The 27,408-nt window shown below is 36.9% G+C and overlaps 1 long non-coding RNA gene across 1 annotated transcript in view; it reads left to right on the forward strand.

Annotated features, from left to right (window-relative positions):
* The first annotated feature begins 10,427 nt into the window (after window positions 1-10,427).
* The window catches only part of LOC123557341 (uncharacterized), a 65,715-nt gene continuing 48,734 nt past the window's right edge, over window positions 10,428-27,408 (forward strand). Inside the window, exons 1-3 of the long non-coding RNA XR_008371018.1 lie at window positions 10,428-17,235; window positions 23,150-23,260; window positions 25,835-25,981. This is a non-coding gene — a long non-coding RNA (uncharacterized LOC123557341). The remainder of the gene's footprint in view (window positions 17,236-23,149; window positions 23,261-25,834; window positions 25,982-27,408) is intronic.

Here is a 27,408-nt window from a genome sequence, read left to right on the forward strand (position 1 = left end):
AACCAATGAACAACAACTTGACATCGTCACTAGCAAATCTAAATAACTTGAAATTTGATTGGTGCATTGCAAATTATCATATATGGCTAATCTCCGTTATATCCGTGACATTAGGCAACAAATCCCAAATCAGCACAAGAGATGCCAACGATGCTTTCGTAAGGGTGTGGAAAAGTTACTGATGGGGCTAAATCCAAATAAAGCCTCTAGTCCAGATAAAATTTCCCCATAACTTTTCAAAGAGTTCCATCAATCATGACAAGATTCCAATTATCTCTTGAAACGGTTCAAATCCAAACCTCTGGACGAATGCAACCGCTGCACCAATTTACAGGAAATGTCCAAATCCCAAGGCTAGTAACTATAGGCCCGTATCCGTAACATGATGCCTTTAAATTTTTCTTCTTCTTCTTATAATACAGTACACGATCCCTCTGGGATATTGCCGTACAATTTAGATTGATGGAGCATACTTTTGACCCACTTCAACAGAAATGATGATTCTATTCACTGAGAGACTGGCAACTGTAACCTTTCATGCAATGTATATATAAGCTTTCAATCTCGGCTACTCTAGTTCTTTTTTAACTTTGCACCTAATGGCTGGTCTTCCTCATCTTTTAACACTGATCTCCCAGACAAGCGCCTCCTAATTTATTTTTTAATTTAATGCCGTTTTCTGGAGTTTTGTCTTTGAAAAGCAAAAAAAAAACGACCATACATTTATCAAAGGCTGCTACACTTTTCGTTATGAGCATAAAATATACATATTTCTTATTAAATGCCATTCTCAATATTTATTGTCTCAAATATATGCAAAAAGTTTAACCGTTTTTAACATTTTTTTAACAGTAGACGGTGAGGAGGATGGAATTGACAACGGCGAATTAGGGACAACACGGACCGTAACATGATGGAGTACCACGACGGCAGCATCAACGACGGGGTGCACATTCATCGGTCATAACGTTTAGACATCTAGAATGGCGGAGTTCAACACACAAGCAAGCAGACATGTTATCATCATCAAAAGTCGGACGCATAAACTAGTGCCGTAAAATGAACTTAGAAGACGATGATTATCTTAACGCATTTAAATAAGTTATGGATGTCTGACTGATAAAGAATGTGTTGATACAGGAACATTTTAAAGTTGCCGTGAATTTTCTTCTTGCAAAAAGAAGAAAAGAAATCGCAAAATAGAGCACTAACTTTAAACGTACGGGGATAGAGAGCCATATAGAAATAGGCATTTTCATTTACTTGTATGTGTCTTTGTAACATGACAAAAATATCCAGACTGCAACGTTAACCCGTGCTGCAATTTCCGCAGACAGACATTCTTGTTTTTATAAAAGTTTGAATTATGTGAATATAGATGAATGTGTTCTATGTCAGTATAGGTTTTTCTATTCCAAATAATGATTTATTTATGTTGCCGTTAGACAAACAAAACGGTCGTATTTTGATAAAGAATCAGGTATCCTGGGAATGGAAATTCTTTTGTAGTGATTGTACGTCAAAGAAAATTTAACTCACAGATTAACAACGGTGTAGTCTGCAAATTATCTAGTTTTACTTTTCACGGAGTAAGAAACCCAACAGAGAACACATAGACCTAGCCTGGGAAGCCGTTGATAATATTTGTGCTTTGTCAGAAGAAATCATACCTAATACATGTACCTATGCATTAAAGAACACTTAATTTGCGCTAATTAGTGTTAATTGGCATTCATCGAGTTTCTGATATTACCAGTTTGCAGGTATTAAAAAAGTTAGAAATTGTCAGACTGGATTCCCAGGCTAACATAGACCGTCTGAGGTGCAGTCGTAAACAGCAGCGTGTGGGCAATGACTAGGGTGATAATGGGTAAACTGCAATGGTACCGAGTTTGCGTATCAATTTAAGGTCGTCTTTACCAAAAAGCTTTGCTAAAGTCCATAAACATGATGTCGATTCTTGAGAGTGCGCAAGACATGTCGGATGACCTGATATAGTTCTGAGATTTTGTTATTAATTGATCTACATTTTATGTAGGATGACACTTAGTTTGGGTTATTTTTTGGGGTTACGAATTTGACTTTTGTATTTAAAGTTGATATATCCGTTTTTGAGGGGCTGACAAGAGATATTGAAGAGTGACCACGACTATCAGTTAGGTGTATTGGCGCTCGATTCCAAGGCTGAGGGATTCTAGTGAAGATAAGTACATGTAGTTTCCTTGGCCGCAATATTGCAAGGTAACATATAATAGAAAATGAACCAGTCAGTGCATTTTTTCCACACATGTATTTTTCGATGCACATTGTTCGTACATATTCTGCGAACACCATGCGTTCCACACATATGTATTTTTCGATGCACATTGTTCGTACATATTCTGCGAACACCATGCGGTACTTGTTTTCTATATATTTATATACCACACACCAGTAATTAAGTTAGACCGACTGCGGCTTGTTTAGCTGTGTTCTGTCTTTAATTTTACATGTACACGCAGTTAGTGTGCAGTGTGAATTAAAAATAAAATGCAGAGAGTAGTCAAATAAAATTACCATTAAGCATCGAGTTTCAACAGCTGCAAGCGTCGCGCATTTCCAGTTACTGGTGATTCGTGTCATTTTGAAGATGCAAGATAGCATTTTAACACTAAAGGAAGTGAGCGAATCGTGTGGGATTGAAAAGTTGAGAAAGTGGCTATGCACAAAATCCACCAGATTGATGGTTCATTTTTATCGTTATGTCACATTTGGGCCGAGTTGTCGTAAGCTGTTAATAAGAAAACACCACTAGGTCAGCGGCGTGCTTTTCAGTTTATACAGAAGTTTTCTGGGCATTCCTTTCTTTCAATTTCAGTCAGGCCCGTTTCAAAAATTCATATTCAATCAGCATTTAATGCTAATGAAGCTTTTTTATGAATTCGAAAGGACATAGGGTCTTTATGCTTTATGCCGGACGGTCTGCCTGTCTGCGGACTATTTGGTGTTTCCAATTCATAACAAGAGAATGCTTGGACCTAGGGTGGTAAAACTTCATAAAATGATTGCATGCGTGGTCAGTAAACGAACCATCACCTGTGTGAGCTTTTGGGATCGCCCTTCGTCCGTCCACTATTTCTTGTGAACATGATAGAGACCACATTTTGCAACTGATTTTGATTAAACTTGCAAACAACATGTATTGACATAATATCTCGGTTTCTTTCGAAAACTGGCCAGGTCCCATCATGGGTTCCAGAGTTATGGCCCTTTAAAGGGCCAAAATTGGCTACTTTGGCTTTTGAAGTCATATAGATTTCATTTATGATTTGATTTGATACAAAGTTGCAAAATATCTTTAACAACGATAGGTCTTGGATTCCACGATGAATCCGTCAGATCAAATCATAGGTTTCGGAGTTACGGCCCCTGATTGACCATTGAAAGTGTTAATTTTTACCGTGTAAACTCGATAGAAGTGACGTTTTACATTCGATTTTAACCACACTTACAAACAACTTAAGTCACAATAAGATCTCGGTTCCATTCGTAAACCGGCTAAATTCCATCGTGGGTTCTAGAGTTACTGCCCCTGAAATGAGCATTTTTTTTCTATTCTGCCCCTTTCAGCCGTATAGAGGTTTAATTTATGCTCGGATTTGAAAGAAACTTGCACAGAATATTTACTAGTATCTTGATGAGGGGTCAAAAACTAGGTCATCAGGTCAAATCAAAGGAAAAGCTTGTTAACACCACTGAGGCCACATTTATGACCCTATCTTCATGAAACCTGGTCAGAATGTTTATCATGATGATTCCTATGCCAAGTTCCAAACTGGGTCATGTGGGTTCAAAAACTAGGTCACCCAGTCAAATCAAAGGAAAGGCTTGTTAACACTTGAGGCCACATTTATGACCCTATCTTCATGAAGCTTGGTCAGAATGTTTATCTTGAAGTTTCCTAGGCCAAGTTCGAAACTGGGTCACATAGAGTCAAAAACTAGGTCACCACTCTAATCAAAGGAAAAGCTTCATATCTCTGTAGAAGCCGCATTTATGCCACTATATCTTTATGAAACTTGGTCAGAATGTTTATCTTGATTCCAAGGCAAAGTTTATCAGGTGAGCGATATAGGGTCATCATGACACTCTTGTTTTAGGAGTCGGTGAGTGAAATGTCAATGTCACTGACCTTTAGACAGGAAATGATTTCCAGTCAACAACTGGAGAATGTTTGGGTCAAAGGCCATCCAATTTCATGTGATAATTGCCTTTGGTCAGTACCAAATTTTGTGGCCATTAGACCAAACTTGCTGTGACCTTTAAATATGCTTCCAATTAATAATTGGAGATTGCTTTGAAACTTCATAGATTATTGTCTGTGCTCAGCAGATAACCCTTACTGTTTTTTAAATGAGAAGATCAAAGGCTTGGTGGTCTCTAGTCTGAAAATGATTTCAGATCAGTAACTTGAGAATGCTTCGGCTTAGGACAGTCAAACTTCATAGAATGAACAATGGCTAGTACATGACCAGATTGTTTTAAAGGGCAAGGCAATGTTGTTCTTATGTTAATTCCATCTGTAAGGATTTTTTAAATCATTTAAAGAAGTGAAAGAATTTTCAAAATTGGCTTATAAACTAGAAAGTTATGACCATTTCAATATTTGATAAAAATGATGGCCATTTTGTTTCCATGGCAACGAAAAACAAAATGGAGGAATTATTTAAATTCTAGCCTGATACATATTTCACCTGTATTTACTTATTACTATAAAATAATTTCTCTACTTTTTCCGGCTATAATGAAAGAAATTACCATGTTTTACATATTACAATCAAGAAACATATGAAAGTAATCAGTTTAACAGGTAATTTGCTAAAAAAAATAATTCAGCAGTGTGTAAATGACGTCATAAACACACTAAAATGGCTGCCTCCCATGAGCAGCCATTTTTCTAAACTTTAAACTGCCGTATCTTTTTTCAATAGTGGTCTGATTTTTAAAAATTCTTTCAGTATTATGAAAAGCTTGAGGATGGCTTTCATATGCAATTAAGTCACTGTCAGGCATTCCTTGCCCTTTAAGGGTAAAACAGTTACGCGGTAGAGGCCAGTGCCCGAGATGATCTAACCAGAGATGCTTTTGAGAAAAGCGCATGTCTCCTACAACTGCCCCTATGAAAAATGTCTAGTTTCTCTAGATGGTTTAGACGAGTGGATCCAATTAGATAGTCTGGATGAGTGGATCAAATCAGTAATTCAATGGTTATAAATCAAAAGTGATTGGGTGAGAAATGTTCGACTTAGAGTGCGGACAAGAGTAAAAAGGCCGATTTTTTGGTAATTCAAGGACCATAACTCCAATACGCCTAGGCCGATTTGGCTAGTTATCGAACTAGGCCGAGGTCTTATAGTCAAACACATTTTGTTTAAGTTTGGTGAAAATCGGATGAGAAATATTCGACTTAGAGTGCGGACAAGCTTTTGTGACAGATAGACCGCCAACTTCACGTTGCTAGGCAGCTAGGCTGCTAGGCTGCTCACTTATTTCCTGTGGCCTCATTTCGTGTTATGTTCTTATTTTGTAGCTACGACATTTATCTACATTATATTGAAATTATAATGATATGTCTGCAGCACTGGACTTAAAAAATATAAAACCCGACCAGAATTTGATTTTTTCCCCCGTGATTTTTGTATATATTCATCAGGTCAAGGTCACTTCGTTGAGGGTCCAAATTTATTTATCACTCATTTGTTTTAAAGTTTGTGCCTAGCACTTACTAATAATAATTTTCTATTATACCAAACTTTATTTTTTCGCATTTTTTCAAATTTTTTTAAAAATGCCCACCGCAAAAACATTAACATCGCCCCCACCCCCACCCCAGAGTATTAGTTTAGGGTTATTTTATTTTTTATTTTTAAAGGGAGTTCCGTCGATGAAACATATTAAACAAGAAAAAAAAGAGCAAACAAAAAATCGGAGACAAAAAATATTTTTTCGAAAATATACAACAAGGTACACTTTAATATAAAAAAAAAAAATTGTCACCGATTTTTCTTTTTTGCAGGAAATCAAGTTTAATTCATTGATTGAGACCATGTTAAAGTACTTGGGTGAGCCATATGTGTCAGGGGAAGTAATAGTATTACACATGGAGGTACGGTATTGTTATAATGACACTAGGTTAGATTTTGACCGTTGTTCGAGACTCTTAATCCCCGGTACCTACCTATACCTTATATGGATATGTTGGTAGATATCTTAACTTTACATTTAAGCTACTTACAAGTCCATATAATGCTATCAAAGCTCAGGGCAGGAATCAGAAAATGACCAAACTTGTTATATGCGGTAGCTAGGGTGCTGGCAAAGACTAAGCTGGTCCAACCGGGGGAGCCGTGAGAATTGCTCCGATGGTGTCGTTGGACTCAGTGAAGATAGTGCCTGCCTTGACTGCTCTAAAAAGTTCATATTTTGAGAATATTACCGAACTTTAACCTATGACCTTGACCCATAGCCGACCGGATTTGAACCAAACTTGGCCTGTTTTCTCTAGGTACTGGCTCTGGTATCATTTATTTATTAAAATCGGACATCAGGTTATGAAGATATGACTCCTCTGACAAGGCCAACCCCTATATTTAATATATGAAGAAGTATGCATATTTTCACGAAAAATGGTACATTTTTAGACTGTCCTACGACGAAACCGTAGTTTATAAAAATATACAAATTCAGGTCTGTTTAGACAATATTTACATTCAATTTATAGAAGTTATTTCATAAAAATATCTTGTGTTTGGACGTTCTGTTCTGTATTCATGACATTCCAAACATCTGCTTTGATATAGGCCCTACGATGCAGACGAGAACACATAGTATATTTTATTCTATTCAGATTTAAATGCCATATACAAAGTTTCGGTTAGATGAAAAAGAAACTGAACTTTATAATAAATCTTAGTTACTATGGCAACAACAAATCTTTAAAGGTCCAATACTAAGGAAAGTGAACATTTTAATTTCTTTTAAAAAGCACCGAAACTATTTCATTTTATTGGAAAATGAAAGTTGGTATGTAGAAATTCGAAAGTTAAAAAGACCTGGGGGGTCATTCTGTCGATTCATTGAAATTTCAACACAATACACATACATTTCTTTGAGTTCCAAAGATCTTCTGTAAATTTTGACCTGCCAATCTTCATTATTTAGTGTCTTGCAGAAGTCTATGCACTGGCTATGAAAAAAAATGCCAACTCACTTTCCCTTAGTCATGGCGTGTTAGTAATGGACCTTTAAGTGGCGCGAAAGACTCACTCTTCAAGTTTGGATTTTCTGTTATTATTTCTGATCCTTTGGAATTTACGTTCTATGCTTCCAAAGGATCTTCTCGTGTATTAAATGTAGATCTAATAACTATATAATGAATGTAAATATTTGGCAGTAGGCCTAAGTGGGGTTACCAATCTGGAGGCTGAGTTATTTGCGGTTCTTCGTTTCTTGTAAGGTACAATACAGAGAGATTTTGTCGTTTATTATTCTTATATTAAAACATTGTAAAAGTTGAATAAATTATTTTCTCGTATTTCTCCAAAATAGCTTCATGCATCTTTCATGTCGCTGAACGTCAAAATCCGTGTTTCGTGTAAAAAAGAACACAGGGACGAGTTTTTTAAGATTTATATGCCAGCGTTGTCTCGTTGTGCAAAAGGGGTGCACACTTATGACGAAACCCCATTCCGACCCTCCAAAACGTCAGTGAACATAGCCTGATGGTACCGTTATGTGTACCCTTTTGCATGGAGGTGTTTGTGTTTCCGTGGGCTATTCACTCCTGGGGATCCGCTACGTGAAAATGTTACGGTTTGCACGTCGTGACAAATTATAATCGTGGTCTATCAGAATGACATGTACAGCACCATTGTACCAAGACAAGCAAACAATGTATATGATTCTTGGTCCAGGCTGAAATAGGCCCTACGCACCTTCTTACGTATTTTAAAAACAATGAGAAATGCTGTTAGCCTTTTCTAGAAATGCGATTTTGAACAATGTGGAACCTCGAGCAGTTTTTATTGTAGAAGTCCAGAAATAAGAGCTTTGAATAACAGCTTTCACATTATTTTCAGTGTAATATCTCTATACAGTCATATACCAGTAGCCGTGGCTTAAATATAATGCATTCATGACACTGACCAGAGTTGGTTCTATGACAGCCTCATGTAAATAAGTGTTGAGAGTAATTTTTAAACATTAGATCTACATCGATGAAACGAACCAAACACAATTTGTAGCTATTCTCGTGTACAGCAGTTACCAAGGGTGGATGTGTAACCTCCCCGCTTTGCGGAGTAAATGTGTGAACACGTGATCATTGCTTATATGTGTAATGGAGAAGAAGACAGGTGACATAATTACTGTTGAAACTTCGAGTTTCATTTTTAATGCTTTACATAGCGAAATTTCGGCTTGGCTTGTATAACCGGTATTCATGAGCCTGATGAGGGTAATGTTACTATGTTTGTAATTGGATAGACTAGAGCGGGTGTGGGTAATCCCGAACAGGGGGGTAATTCCGAACACATTTTTCCAATGACATTTTTGTATTCTTGAAAGGCACCAATTTAATCTACGGCGTCACATACAGGATAACAACGAATTCCATATCATATTGCAATGAATGCAAAGTTTTGTCGCGCACCTTTTCAAAATAATAGACTAGAATTTATAAGACAGCTTGCATGCATGTCGTTCTTACCTGTTTTCGTATGTTGATGTAAGTAGTATGTAAGGATCTAAAAGTATTGGTTTTTACCGCTGACAATGTTTTGATGGAATTCTTACATCACAAGTGTCCCGTGGGAAGGGAGTTAACTGCATTTCTCATTAAGGAAAACGTTGAAAGATCAAAGAAGCCGTTCGGAATTAGACACACTTGTTAATTAATGTGTGGCTAATTCCAAACAATCAATGTATGAGGAACAGTTTATCCAAAATAAGTATATATAAAGACTTAATAATATACTATATTTGAAGCAAATAACTAGAGCTAGACTATAAATTAATAAATAAGTAGATAAATAAATATATATATAAAAAAGATACAGTAACAAATAAATAAATCTACTACTTAGTAAAATGAGTTCAACTTTCTTTGATTCATATTAGCTCGTTTTAAACATGTGAAATATGATCCGTCTGTGGTAGAGGAGGCGGCGACCGGTGTAGCAATAGCATGAGCTTGACAAGAGTTGCAAGCAGATTTTGGATGCCAAGACAACCCTGCACGACAAGGTCCACGTTACTGCTATGCATGTGAAAATCCCTACATGCACCAATTGTGGATGCAGATTTCACCCTAAATGTGTGGCAGATGAATTACTGGGCCATACAGACGAACTTCCGTTTGAATGCAAATACTGTTGATTTAAACACAGATTCTAAGACATTTTTAGCACTGCACACTGCATCATGTATAAGGGCGTTAATACCATATTCAGTTTTCGGACATTAATCATGTAGAAAGTTGTCACAGATGTTGTGCTGTGCTTCTGCAAATTTAGGTTTAGATACAGATGCTCTGTAAATTCCAGTTATATGTTTTGTTTTATAAAGTTTCTTTGTTAAAAATGCAAGTAATACCGTAAAGAATGTCTGTGTTTATCATTGTAAACAAACAAACGTTTTGTTTTTTAAGAAGTTGGAACTGTTTGGAATTAGCCCCACTGTTGTTCGGAATTACCCCCTCTGTTCGGAAATACACGTCCAATAGGTAATATCTTCAATACACTATACTGACAATATCTGTATACTTATATAGTTCGGAATTATTCACACTAAATCAGCTGGAATCACTCTATAAACAAGTTGTTTTTAAATGGCAATATAAGTGGGTATTTCCGAACATTCAACATTATTGCTTAACTGTTCGGAAATACCCACACCCGCTCTATGTGTTTTTGATTAGGTCTTCCCGCCAGGTTTGTATGATGATGATCAGGTCTAGGAAAGTGAAGTATTTACAGATTATCTGTAAATTTACAGATAATCTATAAATTTACAGATTTTTCAATCTGTAAATTTACAGATCAAGTGTTTGAAAACTGCTAAAATTATATTTAGACACAAAATCGCAGCTTGAAATTAATTGATTTACTTATGGTATGTATAAATAAAGGTCATTTGTGGGTTTCAGTCATTTCTGTTGACTTTGATTTTTCTTAAAATGCCAAAAACTGAAAGTCAACAAAAATGGCTGAAACCCACAAATGACCTTAATTTATGCATGCTGTAAATAAACCAATTAATTCCAAGTTGCGGTTTTGAGGATAAATGCAATTTCATCAGTTTTCATACTCACAATCCGTAAATTTACAGATTGAAAAATCTGTAAATTTATAGATTATCTGTAAATTTACAGATAATCTGTAAATACTCCACTTTCCTAGACCTGATGATATAATTTTGAGTAGATCTAGATCCGGATCTATAAGTTTGTTTATTACTAGGTACAGAAGAGGCTCCAGTTCCAGAAAGTTTCCCAAGTTCTGCAGCATGCCACCTGTGGGAGTGTTAGTAATTATGTCTCCCACCACACAGTGGTGTGGGAGAAGTATTGATTTACACCTGCCTGTGAGTGTGTCTGTCTGTCACAAATCTTGTCCGCACTCAAAAGTCAAACATTTCTCATGCGATCTTCACCAAACTTGAACAAAATGTGTTTGACCATAAGTCCTTGGCCAAGTTCGATAACCAGCCATGAGCCCAACCCTGCAACACACCAGTCAGCCTATACCCCCTGTCCACCCCACCAGCCTCCACCCATGCACACAGCAATGACCAGCCCATTATACATTATAGCAAACATCCTCAAAATTTGTACATGCATGTATTTAATGTGTCCCCTCAGTCGCTGTTGTTATGACTACCTTGTAGCCTGGTGGTATAGTGCTCACTTTGAGTGTGGGAGGTTGTGCCCTTGACTTAGTAAAAAATGTGCATATAAAGACATGGAAGTTATGTCGCACATTGGCATTGTCTATTAAAAGAGTTTTCTGAAATTAAATTGTGTTTTTAAATTCATTGGCATCTAAGGAAAAAGTCATTGCAGTGTCTGTTGAAGGAATATTTTTTTAGCTCATCTGATTTTTTGAAAAAAAATGATGAGTTATTGTCATCACTTGAGTGGTTGTCGGCGTCGGTGTTGCCTGGTTAAGTTTTATGTTTAGGTCAGCTTTTCTCCTAAACTATCAAAGCTATTGCTTTGAAACTTGGAATACTTGTTCACCATCATAAGCTGACCTGTATAGCAAGAAACATAACTCCATCTTGCTTTTTGCAAGATTTATGGCCCCTTTTGTACTTAGAAAATATCAGATTTCTTGGTTAAGTTTTATGTTTAGGTCAACTTTTCTCCTAAACTATCAAAGCTATTGCTTTGAAACTTGGAATACTTGTTCACCATCATAAGCAGACCCTGTACATCAAGAAACATAACTCCATCTTGCCTTTTGCAAGATTTATTGCCCCTTTTGGACTTAGAAAATCAGTTTTCTTGGTTAAGTTTTATGTTTAGGTCAGCTTTTATCCTAAACTATCAAAGCTATTGCTTTAAGACTTGCAACACTTGTTCACCATCATAAGTTGACCCTGTACAGCAAGAAACATAACTCCATCCTGCTTTTTGCAAGATTTATGGCCCCTTTTGGACTTAGAAAATATCAGATTTCTTGGTTAAGTTTTATGTTTAGGTCAACTTTTTCTCTTAAACTATCAAAGCTATTGCTTTGAAACTTGCAACACTTGTTCACCATCATAAGCTGACCCTGTACAGCAAGCAACATAACTCCATCCTGCTTTTTGCAATAATTATTGCCCCTTTTGGACTTAGAAAATCATTTTCTTGGTTGAGTATTATGTTTAAGTCAACTTTTCTCATAAACTATCAAAGCTATTGCTTTAAAACTTGCAACAGTTTTTCACCATCATAAGTGGACACTGTACATCAAGAAACATAACTCTGTCCTGCTTTTTGCAAGAATGATGGCCCTTTTTAGACTTAGAAAATCATGGGTAGGACAATAGTTCTATTACACAAAAAAAATCAGATGAGCGTCAGCACCCGCAAGGCGGTGCTCTTGTTTATAAAATACAACGGTAAGGTCTGAAAGTTGAAATAAAGTTTAAAGATGAAGTGGCAATGTAAATGAGTTGAATGAATGCAAGACCTAATCTTAAATTTCCTAAACTTTAAATCCATTACAGCCAACTTTTTACATAACAGAAATATAAGACAGTTGTTATTAGATAACAGAAGGTATTTTGTTAAGTTCAATAGTGGACAAAATTGTTCCAAAAATCACCACAGTTACAGCCCTGGAATGAGCATAAATTGTCATAATTCATAATGTTACCACATTCCTGAAACAAAACTGAATGTCATAGAATGTATGTGACCACAAGATATTGAGCAAGATCATTTTGTAAAACCAGAGTTATGGTAAGTTTCCATACTTCATATTGTTAAGACATTAACAGCCACATTTCTTGAGCAATTTGTTATGCTAGCTATATAAAATAACTGATAATGATTCACTGTGCTGTAGTAAAACAAGAGTTATTGCCCATGAACAATCGTATAGAACATAATACAGAATAAGAGCAGCTACAAAACAAATAATTGGCAAGATTGCTCAAGTAACATAATGAGATATGGCCGTTGAATATGTCTTAATAGTGTAATTTCACAGTGTTCACTTTATATAAGCAATTTTTACTGTCCTATAATACAAAACCAAATAAGGTTATTTTCCTCCCATAGGCAGATAAAGAAAGTGGACTAAGTAATCGTCTTAACATATGGGTCACTAGGTCAAATAATAAAAATCCTTGTTAGCACCACAGAGGAGACATCTTCTACCCATCTTACATAAAGCCTGGCAGAAGTTAAGTCCATATACAACCTTGGTTATTTTGGGTAAAAAAGTTACTGGGTATAAATCATAGAAGACCCATGTTAGCGCTGTAGAAGAGATATTTATATTTCTGCCCCTTTCAGAGAGTTTGCTTTTAACAAATTAGGGTCAAGATAGAAACTTAAACACTTCAGGTTTTAAAGTAGGTCACTAGTCAACTTAAAGCTAAACTAGGTCATCTGATGTTAGAAGTTACCATAATTATTATCTATCTTATTTAACCTGTGTAAAACCTGTCAGAATGTTATTTATTGAGAAGGAAGTTCAGTAAGAAACTAAATCATTTAAGGTCAAAAGAAAGATCACAGAAAAACCTTGGTTACACTAAAAAAAGATACCTGTACCAGATGTAGAACTTTGTCAAGCAATCTAGCACTATTTTGACCCTTTTATTTTTAGCTCAGGGTGAGCTATTCTGATCACTCACGGTCCGGCGTCCGGCGTCCCTTGTCCGTCCGTAAACTTTTACTTTAAACGACATCTCCTCATAAGCCACTAGGCCAATTTCATCCAAACTTCACAGGAATTTTCCTTGGGTGAAGCTCTACAAAAATTGTTCAAAGAATTAAATTCCTTGCAGAACTCTGGTTGCCATTGCAACTGAAAGGAAAAACTTTAAAAATCTTCTTCTCAAAAACCAGAAGCCCGAGAGCTTAGATATTTGGTGTGAAGCATTGCCTAGTGGACCTCTACCAAATTTATTCAAATCATGACCCCGGGGTCTCTTGATTTTACATAGGAAAGTCTTAAAAAATCTTCTTCTCAAAAACCAGAAGCCCTAGAGCTTAGATATTTGACATGTAGCATTGCCTAGTGGACCTCTACTAAAATTGGTCAAATCGTGACCCTGGGGTCAAAATTGACCCCACCCCAGGGGGCACTTGATTTTACATAGGAAAATCTTCAAAATTTTTTTAAAAATAAACCAGAAGGCCTAGAGCTTAGATATTTCACATGTAGCATTGCCTAGTGGACCTCTACAAAATTTGTTCAAATCATCACCCCCGCCCCAGGGGTCACTTGATTTTACATAGGAAAATCTTCAAAAATTTTCTAAACATAAACCAGAAGGCCTAGATCTTAAGATATTTGACATGTAGCATTGCCTAGTAGACTTCTACAAAAAAATTTCAAATCATGACCCCCGGGGTCAAACTGACCCCGCCCCATGGGGTTAATTGATTGTACATAGAAAAATCTTCAAAATTTTCTAAAAATAAACTAGAAGGCCTAGAGCTTAAATTTTTCACATGTAGCATTGCCTAGTGGACCTCTACAAAATTTATTCAAATCATGACCCCCGGGGTCAAAATTGATCCCGCCCGAGGGTCACTTCATTTTACATAGGAAAATCTTCAAAAATTTTCTAAAAATAAACCAGAAGGTCTAGAGCTTAGATATTTCACATGTAGCATTGCCTAGTGGACCTCTACAAAATTTGTTCAAATCATGACTTCCAGTGTCAAAATTGACCCCGCCCGAGGGGTCACTTGATTTTTTTTACATAGGAAAATCTTCAAAAAATTTCTTAAAATAAACCAGAAGGCCTAGATCTTAGATATTTGACATGTAGCATTGCCTAGTAGACTTCTACAAAATTTGTCCAAATCATGACCCCCGGGGTCAAATTGGCCCCGCCTCATGGGGTTACTTGATTGTACATAGAAGAATCTTCAAAATTTTCTAAAAATAAACCAGAAGGCCTAGAGCTTAGATATTTGACATGTAGCATTGCCTTAGTCTAAGTGGACCTCTACAAAATTTGTTAAAATCTTGACCCCCCAGGGTCAAATTGACCCCGCACCAGGGGTTACTTGATTGTACAAAGGGAAATCTTCATAAATTTGCTAAAAATAAACCAGAAGGCCTAAATCTTAGATATTTGATATGTAACATTGCCTAGTAGACTTGTTCAAATCATGACCCCCGAGGTAAAATTGGTCCCGCCCCAGTGGTTACTTGATTGTACATCGGAAAATCTTTAAAAAAATTTCTAAAAATCATCAGTTTGACATTTGAAACATGTAGCTCATATTACTCAGGTGAGCGATCCAGGGTCATCATGACCCTCTTGTTTGTAGAATTTAATCAAAAGTAATTTTGGTGTAAGTTTCAGATTAAAGCATTTTTAGCTCGACTATTCATAGAATAGTGAGCTATTGCACTCGCCCATGCGTCGGCGTCGGCGTCGGCGTCTGCGTCCGCGTCCGCGTCCCGATTTTGGTTAAGGTTTTGTATGTAAGCTGGTATCTCAGTAACCACTTGTGGGAATGGATTGAAACTTCACACACTTATTCACTGTGACAAACTGACTTACATGGCACAGGTTCCATAACTCTATTTTGCTTTTTTACAAAATTATGCCCCTTTTTCGACTTAGAAATTTTTGGTTAAGGTTTTGTATGTAAGCTGGTAACTCAGTAACCACTTGTGGGAATGGATTGAAACTTCACACACTTATTCACTGTGATGAACTGATCTACATTTCACAGGTTCCATAACTCTATTTTGCTTTTTTACAAAATTATGCCCCTTTTTCGACTTAGAAATTTTTGGTTAAGGTTTTGTATGTAAGCTGGTATCTCAGTACTTACTAATGGAATGGATTGAAACTTCACATACTTGTTCACTATCATGATCTGACATGCACTAAGCAAGTCCCATAACTCTACTCTCTTTTTTTTCAAAATTATGCCCCTTTTTCGACTTAGCAGTTTTTGGTTAAATTTTTGTATGTAATCTGATATCTCAGTATCCACTAATTAGAATGGATTGAAACTTCACACACTTGTTCACTGTCATGATCTAACATGCACTGTGAAGTCCCCATAACTCTACTTGGCATTTTTACAAAATTATGCCCCTTTGACTTAGCAGTCTTTTGTTAAGTTTTTGTATGTAAGCTGGTATCTCAGTATCCACAAATTGGAAAGGATTGAAACTTCACACACTTGTTCACTGTCATGATACGACATGCAGTACAGAGGTTCAATACCTCTACTTTGCATTTTACAAAATTATGCCCCTTTTTCAACTTTTGTATTCATTCAATTGACAAGGCTGTTGAATAGTCGAGCGTTGCTGTCCTCCGACAGCTCTTGTTATACTTGATATTATATTAAATTATGGTTAGGGTAGGAAGTTTAGAAGGGTAGGAGTGAGCATTGTTTTGTTGTTTTCTTACATACTGCTGAGGAGGAGATGCTGCTTCAAAAGATTGGCAGAATTGTTTTTTGTTACAGCTGCCAAGACCTGACAGATCCCTTTACTATTGATTGAGACATGCTATCGACTGCCATCGAGGATAATCCGGTGTCTGTATATCCTTAAGATGCAGATGTTGGGATCAACTTGTCTACAATTCTGTGCCGGCAGTGTTTAGATGAAAGTTGTTCCTCTTTGTTTTGAGAGATGGGAATCAGGGATTGTGAGGATTTTATTTATTTCAGGTCCACACCCTGCCAATGACAACTGACTGTATGTCCCGTCCATACATACAGCTGTCAGGATTTTCTTTCAGCATCAAGACCTGCCTAGGAAGACATCTATGAGGAAGGCAGGATTTCTTCTTTTCCAGGTTCAAGGCCTGCCTATAAGGCTGCTGAACATACAAATATGGCAGGTTATTTCTTTCAGATTTCAAGGCCTGGCAGATCCCTTAACTGTTGATCAAGACAGCTACCCTACCACCGAGGACCCGGTGCCTATATGTCCGCAAGATGGAAGGAAGTGTTTGGGGTAACTATTTTACAATTCTGTGCCAATTCTGTGCCAGCAGATTGCTAGATGATAGTTGTTCCTTTGTTGAGTGAGACGGAAATCAGGGATTGCAAGGATTTCTTATTCATTTCAGGTCCATACCCTGCCTATGTCTTCTAATGTGTGTTTTACTTGGACGGAACATACATTGGGCAGGTTTTGTATTTTTTTCAGGTTCAGGGCCTGCCAGGAAAGGGCAGGATTTTTTCTCTTTCAGATTTCCTGTGAATTTTTACCTTCCATTACCAGGACAGGCTAGACTGTTAGATTTTTTTTTTGATGTAGCTCACTTCTGCAGCATTAAATTCTTGCCTTAGTAAAGCAAACTTTCTTGACATGAAATAATTTGGCAGATTTGTTTCCTGTTTTGGCTCATTTTTTATTACAGCTTGACAGCTAGAGACTTGAATATTTCCATGGAAATGTGAAATGGTGCCAGTCCTTGTGTAGAGATCCTGAGCCATTGTTTCCTTGGAAACGTGAAATGGTTGTTTCAGCACTAACTAATGAATTGGTAAGATGTTCTACTTTACCACAGTTCTAGCGGAAAATGAGGAAAAACTGTGGTAGATAGTATTTGCATAGCAAAGTGATGATTATGTCTAGAGATCAACATGATAATGAACCATTTTATAAAATAAAACCAACCTTCTGGATTAGAAGGAATTCCAATTTAAATTTGTTAGGATATTAATTTTGTGACTGTGCCCAGGGTCTTGCTATAATGATTTACTACAAATCTTGCAGCTTACCTCTGAATGTTTTCTAATTTATCTCAGTCTAACCTGTCTTAAGCAGCCAGCTAGGGGAAGCAGACAATTTGGCCACTTAAGCCAAGTGACCGCTGACCGGAGGTGCAGCCAGTATATGTACATTTTTCAGACTTAACCAGTTCAGCTTTTAGGCTCATTTCTTCTTCTGTTTTCTATTATCATTTTACCAGGACGCATTGACATGCATTTGCCTTCGCAGTACAAATGGTCTTCTTAGCAATCTAAAACTCTGGCATGTTTTTGTTTTTTTTACCAGAAAAATTGTTACAGACAGTTTTCCAACTTCAGAACAAGTTTGTTTACAATTTTCGCCATTTTGGTAAGGGAAGCTACTCTCCGCACTTACTGTCTACGCTAAAATATAGGATTGCCGTTACGTTCCATAAAAGATCAAGTGGTTTATATTTCTTTCAAACACAAATTTTGTATAAATTTAATGGTATTTTAATGAAAGAAATATAAAAAAAAATCACAACTATTATGCTACTAATAAGATATCGAGTATTATTATCCCCCGACAAAAGTCGGAGGGATATAGTTTTGGCGTTGTCCTTCCGTCCGTCTTTCTGTCTGTCCTTCCGTCCGTCTTTCCGTCCGTCCATCCGTCCGGAGCCATATCTAGGAAATGGTTGGGAACATTTATTTTAAACTTCATATACATGTTCACCACTATGAGTTCTTGCGGCCCATCAAGTTTCAGTCAGATTGCCCAAGTAATACCAGAGTTATGGCCCTTAGAAGTTTGTAGTGTCAACTATATAGGATACTATAAATATGGCAATTTCTGCATCATAACTTTTGATATATTTGACCTAGAACTATGAAACTTAAACAGAATTTAGATCACCATAATGTGGTTGTGTACACACAATTTCATTCGGATTTATGGGTAAATTACAACAGCTGTCAGAATAAAAAAGCAACAGGAATGTTTTTTCCTTCTCCTGTAAAATTTCATGAAATGCACTTAGCAATTTGTCGCATTCACCCCTCGAATTCTGTTCTTTTAAGTTCAAATGTACATGTTAAACAGCAACACCTGGTGCCAAACCACTCAAAGATAATATTTCATTCCAGTTAAACTTCAAGCTCACATTTCAATTAACTGCATTTAATTTTAAAAGCTAAGCTTATTACAGTAAGCATATCCAATTCAAAATAAATTCTTTAGTCAGGATCAAAGTATCATACATTTATTATGTACTCTTTTATTAAACATTTGTTTTCTGTTAAATTGATTTTGACTAATGAAATTATTTGCTTCTTATTAACATCCTTAACTTTTTGCCGGATATATTTTTTTGCTATTCCTCACCACAAACCCTTTGGGTTGGGGGATACCAATTCATCGAATTTGCTTGTTTACTTTACATTATTGTTGAGTTACATTGTAATGTATGTTCATTTCAGTTCATATTAATTATTGTTAAATCAAAATGTCTTAGTTGTTTTGTAAGCATTATGGGAAACATACAATCAGTTTTTGTCGAGCCCACTTGGGGAAGCGAAGACATAGTTGTCCAAATGGCTGTTCGGTGTATGTGCGTGCGTGCGTCAGTCCGTCCGGATTTGTTTGTCCGGACCATAACTTTGACATGCATGGAGCAGTCTTGTTTATATTTGGCATTTGTAAACCTCAGTGAGACGGAGTGTCATGTGCAAACCCCAGGTTCCTATCTCAAAGGTCAAGGTCACACTTAGAGGTTAAAGGTCAAATTTAATAATGACTTTGTCCGGAGCATTTCTTCTTCATGTATAGAGGGATTTTGATGTAACTTGGCACACTTGTTCACCATCATGAGATGGAGTGTCATGCACAAGAATCAGGTTCCCTAGGTCTAAGGTCAAGGTCACACTTAGAGATCAAAGGATACAAGAATGACAACTTTGTATTTCTTCTTCATGCATGGAGGGATTTTGATGTAACTTGGCACAAATGTTCACTACCATGAGACAGAGTGTCATGCGCAAGAACCAGGTCCTTAGGTCTAAGGTCAAGGTCACACTTATAGGTCAAAGGTCAGATACAAGAATGACATTGTCCGGAGCATTTTTATATCATGCATAGAGGGATTTTGATGTAACTTGGCAGAATTGTTCACCATCATGAGACGGAGTGTCATTCGAAAAAATCTGGAATTACTTCCCTTTGTTGTTACTATAAATAGCTTATATTGTAACTTTTTCATTACTGGTCATAGGGAAAAATCAAGATCACTTTTCTGTAGTACAACATGCATGTTACATCCAATTTTGAGGTGTATTTTGACCTACAGTCGAACTTCGATGGCTCAAACTCGAGGGTCCCGTAGAAATTAGTTCGAATTTTCCCATGTTCAAGCCATCCAAATGGCGGCCATTTTGAATTTGGGAATTCGAGGGCATGATGTGTTACAACCTTACATCATAAGATATTGTCATATTGTACCTAGATGTGTGTATTATATGATGATAAATAAAAAACGAACTCTGCATTATGCATTATTATTTATTTTCAAACATGACATACATACGAAAATGAAACACAGATAACACACTAATATAATTATAAGAATTTTGGTGAAGACAGCATCAAATAGAAAGACATGAATAGCAAACCTTTATGAATAATAGTTCAGTACAAATATATACAAATATATTGCTTTCCGGCAGCCGACTTAGCTATCCACCCGTTTCCGGGTCCTTTACTAAGTTGTTCAGCCATGCTATAGCAGTATGAAAGTTGACATCAGATCTCCCGATTTTATGCAGAAAAAATAAAGACAGACACTGCTGAATTATTTTAAATAATTTTATTCGTATAAATCAAAGCCCATTAAAGCATTGCAGTGAACGAAAGTCACTTTGTTTAATTTGTTTGTCGTATACCGACGCTAATTACATAAGCATGTGAAAATTACGCACGTGCCGGTTAAAGGGGAAGCTTGGCGAATGTCAGGCAGAGGTGTGAAAAACTTTGTAAACACAAGCCATTCCGGCGACAAATTGTCTGTTCAACTGAATAGGTGTAATTATCACTGTAATTAAGCCAAGGGGACCACCAAATGAGTTCGAGAGTTCGAATTTTTGAAGTTCGAGCGATCTGAGGTAGAACTATATAGAATAAAGTAGAAATAAATTCGGGACCGGGCAAAGAGTTCGAGCAATCCCGTGTGTTCGAAAGATCCGAGTTCGAGCCATTGAAGTTCAACTGTATCTGTACTGGTAAGGATTTTTGTGTGGACTTAGAATTTTTTGGGTTTTTTTAACATTTACTTCCCTTTGTTGTTACTACAAATAACTTATATGGTAACTTTTTTTCTTTTTTTTATTTGGCATTAATGTTTGCCTCAATGAGACAGAGTGTTGTGTGCAACTCCCAGTCCTTTTGACTGCTGACGGGCTCGACATGTTGCCCGTGGGCATCTAGTTATTAATCCCGTGCCACAAGTGGTGGAGGGTTATAGGAATGGTCTCCATCCGTCCGTACGTATGTCCGTAACACTTTCGTGCCCGCTCCATATCTCCTAAACCCCTTGAAGGATTTTCATGAAACTTGGGTCAAATGATCACCTCATCAATTATTATTATTATACCAGATTTATATAGCGCCCTTTCCATGATCAATTTCACGTTCAAAGGCGCTTTACATTATGAGTTCAAATGCAGCCACACAGGGCGCATAATTCATCCTCTACTAGTACAGATGCAGAGCGATCTGACCAGAGGGACAGAGTGAGACAAAGCCCCCACGACAGAGAGATCAGAAATCAGATACAGGCTTGTCCGTCTAACTTAGCCTAGCTCGTTGCGAATAGACAGCCTGGTTCTTTAACTTGCCCAGTGTATAGCACTGATACACACAAGGATTGCCTGGGTTCCTGACCAGTACACCTCTAGTTGGGTGGGAAACACTGAAAATTCCAGAGTAGCTGCTGGGGATCGAACCACCGACCTCAGGATTGGAAGACCAGTGTGCAAACCACTGAGCTATCCGTCCACCTAAGACTGTGTCCAGAACCCATGAGTCAGCCTTGTCGGCTCAAGGTCAAGGTCACAACTTAGGGTGAAAGGTTTGAGCCTTCCATTTTGTGTCCACTATATCTCCAAAATCCCTTGAAGAAATTTGATAAAACTTGGGTCAATTGATCACCTTATACCCCAGTCACACATACGGCACGGGTAGCTACGTTTAGCCACGGATAGAAACATAGTAATCCATATCGATCCGTACCTAAGCCGTACGGATCGGTACAGATTGATACGGATAACTATGTTAAGGTAAGGCTTAGGTACAGATCGATACGGATTACTACATTTCTATCCGTGGCTAGACGTAGCTACCGCGCCGTATATGTGACTTGGGTATTATCAAAACGATGTGCAGAACTTATGAGTCAGCCTTGCCGGCTCACGGGCAAGGTCACAACTTAGGGTCAAAGGTTTGAGTCTTCCATTTTGTGTCCACTCTGTATCTCCTAAACTCCTTGAAGGATTTTCATCAAACTTGGGTCAAGTGATCACCTCATCATTAATAACTAGATGCCCATGGGCTTGTTATTGAATTGCCATTGATTAACAGGCACTGACAGACTTACTTTGACCTAATCCTGTCATACAAACTTGTTTTGCAGTTTTTTTAGGAGAAATCAGTTCTGAGCCAAATACATCAGTTTAAATAGGCTTTCAGAGGTAAACAGCTTAAGAATAACATAACTCGACCAGGTTGAATGGGGAATATTTTGAATATTTATATAGATCTACTTTGAAATCTTTTAATTTCATGGATATGAAATTTTGCAGTTTTTATTAAAGTGGCTATTTTGTTTAGAATTCATGCATTTCAACTTTTGAACATATAATATGTGGAATTTTAACTTGTTCATTGAGAATAAATTTCCTGGACTGATTTCATGCCACAAATCCACAAAACTGGGCCTCTGTGGCCAAGTGGTTAAGTTTGCAGCCACTTCGAATCATTTGCCCAGCACAGTTCTGTTATTCATGTGAAGAAGCCTTCCAGCTGGCTTACGAAATGTTGGTGGTTCTACCCTAGTGCCTGCCTGTGATGAAATATGGCACAGAGGAGCATCTGGGGTCTTCCTCCACTGTCAAAGCTGGAAAGTAGCCCTATGATCAATTATTGTGTTGGTGTAACATTAAACCTGACAAACAAACAAAAATTAGTACCTAATCAATATTAATTATTTCACAGTGTTAGATTTTGTTATTAGCTCACCAGAGCACAAGGTGCTTTAGGTGAGTTATTGTGACTGGTCATTGTCTGGAGGCCACATTTGTGACCCAATCTTTATGAAACTTACAATATTTGTCTTGAGAATCTCTAGTCACAATAATGTAACACAAGCTCTGCAGAGCTTTTAAACCGACTAGGTCAAATTCGAAACTAGGTCATGTGGGATCAAAAACTAGGTCCCTCAGTTAAATCAAAGGAAAAACTTGTTAGCAATCTAGAGGCCACCATTGTGACCCAATCCTTCTGAAACTTGGTCAGAATGTTTGTCCTGATAATTTTTAGGTCAAGTTTGAAACCGGGTCATGTTAGGTCAAAAACTAGGTCTGTAGGCCTGATCAGTTCTGGTGAGCGATATAGGGCAATCATGGCCCTCTTGTTATGCGTACTATTAGTATTACTACATTTCTTGTTTGTTAAAGGCTTTCAACAGCAGTATTCCATGTAGAGTGTTTGAGAGACTGCTCTACATAACATATTCACAGAACTGGGAACTGATGGGTGGACACTTCTGGATCAAACAGTAAATTGAGGTAAGGAATTCTACAGATTTGAGTAAAGTATGTCTAACTTCAGTAACAAAGTAGATAGTTTCATATTTTAACATTTTGACATTACTTTAAATTTGAAAATGGTTTTCTGCTGTCGTGTGTGATGGTACCTAACTGATACCAACAGAAATTTGGTCTTACGCTATCTAAATTTTTATATGTAATGATGGAAAACAACTTTTTTTGACATCACTTAACAAGGTTTTACCAATGAAAGAAATAACTTTGAATGTTTAAAAGATCTTCAAACTGCCAGTGTAGATCATTTGTTATAATCAACTGTTAGCTGTAAGTATTTTGAGAAAATGCCAAATTTGTCTGCTGTGATAATACTAAGAAGTGTGATAGCCATTGTTAGCTTGTCTGATTTTTTTCACCATCAAAAGCTGGACAGTTACCATATGATATATGGCCATGTCAACAGAAAAATTGAATGTGTTAGCTGCAGTAGTATTGTTTCACAGACTATAAATTTATGTCAGGTGGGGAGATGAGTTCAAGCACTATTGTCTTTACAGATTTAAAACAGAAACTGTTTTGTTTTAATTATTTATTAGCTCACCTATCACAAAGTGACAATGTGAGCTATTGTGACTGCTTGATGTCCGATGTGCATAGTCCGTCGTGCGTCGTCCGTCAACATTTTCTAAAAAAATCTTCTTCTTGAAAACCACTGGGCAGAATTACACCAAACTTCACAGGAATGCTCCTTGGGTTCAAAATTATTCAAAGAATTGAATTCCATGCAGAACTCTGGTTGCCATGGCAACCGAAAGGAAAAACTTAAAAAATCTTCTTGTCCAAAACCACAGGGCCTAGGGCTTTGATATCTGGTGTGTAGCATCATCTAGTGGTCCTCTACCAAAGTTGTTCAAAGTATCCCCCTAGGGTCAAATATGGCCCCACCCTGGGGGTCACATGGTTTATATAGACTTATATAGGGAAAACTTTGAAAATCTTCTTGTACAAAACCACATGACCTAGGACTATGATATTTGGTATGTAGCATCATCTAGTGGTCCTCTACCAAGCTTGTTCATATTATCCCACTAGTGTCAAATATGGCCCCGCCCCGGGGGTCACATGGTTTCTTTAGACTTATATATAGAAAACTTTGAAAATCTTCTTGTACAAAACCACATGGCCTAGGGCTTTGATATTTGGTATGTAGCATCATCTAGTGGTCCTCTACCAAGATTGTTAAAATTATCCCCCTAGGGTCAAATATGGTCCCACCACGGGGGTCCCAAGTTTTACATAGACTTATGTAGGAAAAAAAGTTTAAAAATCTTCTTGTCTAAAACCACAACACTTAGACCTTTGATATTTGGTTTGTAGCATTGTCTTATGGTCCTCAACCAAAATTGTTCAAATTGTACCCCTTAGGAGAAAAGATGTCCTGCCCTGGGGGTCCCAAGTTTACATAGACTTGTATAGGAAAAATATGGATATAGATTTATAGATAGGCATATAGATTTGCTCTTGTCCATGCGTCCGTTCGTCCGAAGTTAGTGACACGCCTAGCTCAAAAAGTATTTGATATAAAATTAATGGAACCTTGCATGAGTCTTTATAATGATATGAACTTGCGCACCTTCTATTTTTCGTCTGGCACATTTTCACCTAATTATGTGCCTCACTCAAAAAGTATTTAATGTAAATTCATGAAACCTTGCTCGAGTCTTTAACATAGTGTGACCTTGCACACTTGGCATTCTTCTTGAGAATTTTAGCGTTTATTACAGAGTTATGGCCCTTGAAATAGCCAAAATAGTGGATTTTTTGTTTGTGATGCTCATAGCTCAATAAGTATATGGTATAGAATAATGAATCCATTTCATAATTTTTTTTTTGAGGCTATACCCCATTAAGACTGCAATCATTTGAATGATTTCCCCTTATTTGTGACAAATGTACCAGTGGGGGGCACACCCTGTGTCCTACAGACACATTCTAGTTTAATACAGTCTTGAAGTTTTGATGACATACACAGTTTTGCACACAAATCGTAAAACTGAATTTCATTGACCATGAATGTGACCTACTGACTTTCTTAATATTTTATCATCAGTTTGACTTTTGAAACATGTAGCTCATATTACTCAGGTGAGCAATCCAGGGTCATCATGACCCTCTTGTTTATTATTGGCAGTAGGGAAAAATCGAGACCAGTTTTCTGTGGTACAACATGCATGTTACATCCACTTTTTAGGTGTATAAATTTGACATCTCTCTACCCGGTAAAGAGTTTCTTTTGGACTAATATTATATAGATTTTTAAAAAAAATTTAGGATTAATAACTTATATCATACCTGTTTTGATAATCAGCCAAAAAGCTCCATATGAAAACAACTGTAGGTTTTTATATATACAAATTTTAATCCGAGTGTTTTGTTATATTAACATATTGTATATATATTACTATATTGTTTATACATCATTGATAGATTTCAGTTCATTATGTTATACTGCAGTAGAGAAAATTAGGTGCCTTCCAGTAGGGGACTTTGTATTGCATGGCAATACTTCATTCACTTGTTATATATCTGATACAGGATGAGATAGATTTAGAGCTTGTTGTTGCTGCTGATGAGGCAACACAGAAGGAATCTCCGAAGAAAGAGATACAGGACCCAAAACCGAACTTATAGACATTACTGCAGAGGCAAGCAAAGTTCCTGGAGAATTGTAGGGAAGACAAGGTAAGGACAATTTAAGTTAAGCTAACATTGGTAGATGTATGTAGGGAGGACAGTAGACTTTAATTAGAATAAACTATGGTGAGCTCATTGAAAGAGTAACAAGTACAAAGAGCCATTGAGAAATAACTGTGGAAAGCCTGTGTTATCATGTTGGGGTGCCTTTAGAAGAAATGTAAGTGGATGAAAATGTTGGTAAAGGTCCTGTAAGAAATTGAAGATAAACTGACAAGAGCCAAGGGTGTAAGGCTGTAGAAAATGTCATTAAAGAATTTGACTGTCACACGATGATATAAATTTGCCTTATTTTACACAAGAGCATCATTTTGAAGCAGATTAAAAAATATCTGTTCTAGTTAGTGGATCCAGAGTTTTAAAAATAATCGTGAAATAGAATACTGTGAAATCATTATTATTCGTGGGGGATTAATATTCGTGGATTTTGTGGTTCAGCTCAACTTCGAAATTAAGTCCCGACAAACTAATTACACCCAAGATAATGTGCATGCGGCAGTGTAATTGACCTACAGCATGTTTATGGAGGCTCCATCAACGATAAACATAGGTGTGCATTGGAACATTCAGACATTTATCCATGGTTTGTTTACGACATGCTTGTCAAAGCAAAAGTAGATAAGAAAAATAGAAGTTTGACGTAGGGTCACATGTCAACCACTCAATGCTGCGGCTGTTACTTTAATTTTTTCAGCTTCGCTCTGCAGTGTTTATATTTACTGACATCCAGTAAATTACTACTTAACTTTGGGACTATTAAATGTGCTAAATTTGCGTCCAGTGCATTATTACCCAGTTCACAGAAAAACACAGTCATGCACAAGTTCAACACAGCTTGTAATTTTAGAAGCAGACATGCATTCATTTAAAAAACAACAACATTCAGATGAAAGTCTAGCAATCATGTGCAAAAACACATTTTTTAGCAAAATAAAATCAGTCAATCTATAATATTTTTCTTTTAATTTGCAATACAATAACTAGTTCAAATGATCAATGTGATGAACTTTATATTTGTTGCGATTATGAATGCTAATTGTGCCAGACTATATCCCAGGTGCTACAGTTAAACAAGTTTGACACTTTTAAATTGCCTCCGACTTTTCTTATGGAATATTCCATAGTTTCATTAAGTTTTGCAAATTAGGGGTTGTATAATTACAGGTAATGCGGTTGTTAATTGGCACATGATCACTCGCTAATCTCCAGCGGTGTAGATTGCATTTTGGTAATCAAGGTAGCACTGATTGACACGTGCAGGTTTCACATTTAAGAACAAAATGATATACTAGATCTATTCCAGTTATAATTTTTTTTCTTCAAAAATTGAAAATCCATTAATTTACATCCCCAAGAAACAGCCATTTCGGCCCAAACCACAAAATCTCATGTCGCGAAATTAAATGATTTCACAG

This window comes from Mercenaria mercenaria, chromosome 5 (genome assembly GCF_021730395.1).
Source record: "Mercenaria mercenaria strain notata chromosome 5, MADL_Memer_1, whole genome shotgun sequence".
Lineage (NCBI taxonomy): Eukaryota > Metazoa > Mollusca > Bivalvia > Venerida > Veneridae > Mercenaria > Mercenaria mercenaria.